The sequence below is a fragment of the Sinocyclocheilus rhinocerous genome, unplaced genomic scaffold (assembly GCF_001515625.1).
Source record: "Sinocyclocheilus rhinocerous isolate Xijiao unplaced genomic scaffold, SAMN03320098_v1.1 scaffold2145, whole genome shotgun sequence".
Taxonomy (NCBI): domain Eukaryota; kingdom Metazoa; phylum Chordata; class Actinopteri; order Cypriniformes; family Cyprinidae; genus Sinocyclocheilus; species Sinocyclocheilus rhinocerous.
This window is the reverse complement of record NW_015670983.1, coordinates 329,708-331,989: the sequence shown is the minus strand read 5'-3', so window position 1 is coordinate 331,989 and position 2,282 is coordinate 329,708. Positions and strand designations below refer to the sequence as shown.

At 36.7% G+C, this 2,282-nt stretch overlaps 1 protein-coding gene across 1 annotated transcript in view; it reads left to right on the top strand.

Moving 5' to 3' along the window:
• The window catches only part of r3hdm2 (R3H domain containing 2), a 66,334-nt gene that overhangs the window by 51,635 nt on the left and 12,417 nt on the right, over positions 1-2,282 (top strand). The window lies entirely within an intron of this gene.

The following is a 2,282-nucleotide window of genomic DNA, read 5'->3' as shown; positions in this document are numbered from 1 at the left end:
CACACACACACACACACACACACACACATGCACTCACAAGCACACACACATGCACTCACACACATGCACAAGCACTCGCACACACAGACACACGCACGCGCACACACGCACGCGCACACACACACAGACACACACACACACACACTCACAAGCACACATGCACAAGCACACATGCACAAGCACTCGCACACACACACAGACGGACGTTCTGTTTCAAATAAATGCTGTTCTTTTGAACTTTCTATTCATCTGTGAATCCTGAAAAATAAAATGTATCACAGTTTCCACAAAAATATTAATGTTGTAGAAATGTTTCTTGAGCAGCAAATCAGCATATTAGAATGATTTCTGAAGATCATGTGACACTGAAGACTGAAGTAATGATGCTGAAAATTCAGCTTTTTAAAATTTTGTTTCTTTATATCTTACAATTCCAATTTTTATTTTTATTTTTTGCAATTTTGAGAAAAAACACAGAATTGCGATATATCAATTCAGAATTGTGAGATAAAAATTACCTGTTTTATTTTTTATTCCGTGGCAGCAGCAAAATAGAAAAAAGTGAGAGGTAAAGAAAAAAAAGTGAGTTATGAGATGCAAGTTCATGTCTTGCAATTCCACATTATAAACTTGCGATTGTGAGATGAAATGTCACAATTACCGGTTTTATTTTATATTTCGTGGCAGCAACAAAAAAACAGAATTGTAAGAAATATCAGAATTCTGAGTTTGTCTCAAATTGTGGGATAAAAAGTTGCAGTTACCTGGTTTTTCAGATTTATTTAAATTGAAAGCCATTATTTTACTTTGTAATAGTATTTCACAATTTTTTACAGTATTTTTGATCAAATGAATGCAGCCTTGGTGAGCAGAAACTTCATCAAAAACATTAAAAAAAAAAAAATTCATACCTACCCCAAACTTTTGATCGATGTGCATTTCACAAACACTACGCAGTATAAAGCTCTGAATGGTGTTTGTGTTGCTTCATTATCATCGTCTCTAGACAAATCATGAGACACATAGGGTTTAAAACAAATCACCAGCTGCCAAATGCCTTCAGCTCCAATCCTGAGGTGAAAAGCTGTAATTTCCAGTGTAAAATCTTACCAGCCTCTCTTTCGCTCTTTCGCACAGCAGTGATGGAAGACTTCAGTTAGAGAGCGAAGTGTGAGAAGGATGCTGAGTGTGAATGTTGGGAAGGAATGTTTGTGCTTGTGAATCACACTCTCCTGCTGTGTGCGCTTGTGCTGCACCGTGGTGACCTAAATTGAGGTCCCCATGGGTACAGAAGCTTATAAATCATACAGAATGAGTTTTTTTGATATTGTAAAAATGCAAAAAGTTTCCTGTAAAGGGTAGGTTTAGGTGTAGGGCGATAGAAAATACAGTTTGTACAGTATAAAAACCATTACACCTATGGAGAGTCCCTACAAGGATAGTGCACCAGACGTGTGTGAGAGAGAGTGTGTGTGTACCTACTTAATCATATTTTGGGGACAAATTTGTACCTAAAAGTGAACAAAACCTGACAAAATCGCCAAAAACCTCCATTTGAGGACGTCCTCATTTGTAAAACTGGTATAAAAATATTTAATATTAAAATATATTTAAAAAAAACTTTTTTTTAAATGATAAAAATGCAGAATGTTTTCTGTGAGGGGTAGGGGTGGGTTTAGGTTAAAAGGTGTATAACTATCTGTATATAAAAACAATAAAAGTCATTGTAATGTCCCCATTTAGATAGCCAAGTAAACGTGTGTGTGTGTGTGTGTGTGTGTGTGTACTGGTATATATGGTTTATGAGGACACAAATTTGTATAATGACTCTACAATGTAAACATGGTTTATGAGGACACTTCCTGTGTTCCCGTAAAACAAAAGGCTTAAATGGCTACCTGTGACCTCGGAATAAGAGAGAAACAGACTAATATTAGTTTAACGGATTTGAATTGTAGAAATGTGACAGTGTATTATGTGTATGTCAGGTTAAAGAGATGGGTCTTTGATCTAGATTTAAACTGACAGAGTTTGTCTGCCTCCCGAACAACGCTAGGTATATTGTTCCAGAGTTTGGGCGCTAAATAGGAACAGGATCTGCCACCCGCAGTTGATTTTGATATTCTAGGTATTATCAAATGGCCAGAGTTTTGAGATTGCAGCGGCGGACGTGAAGGACTATAATGCGATATGAGCTAGCTCAAGTACTGAGGAGCTAAACCATTCAGGGCTTTATAAGTAATTAGCAAGATCTTAAAATCTATACGATGTTTAATAGGGAG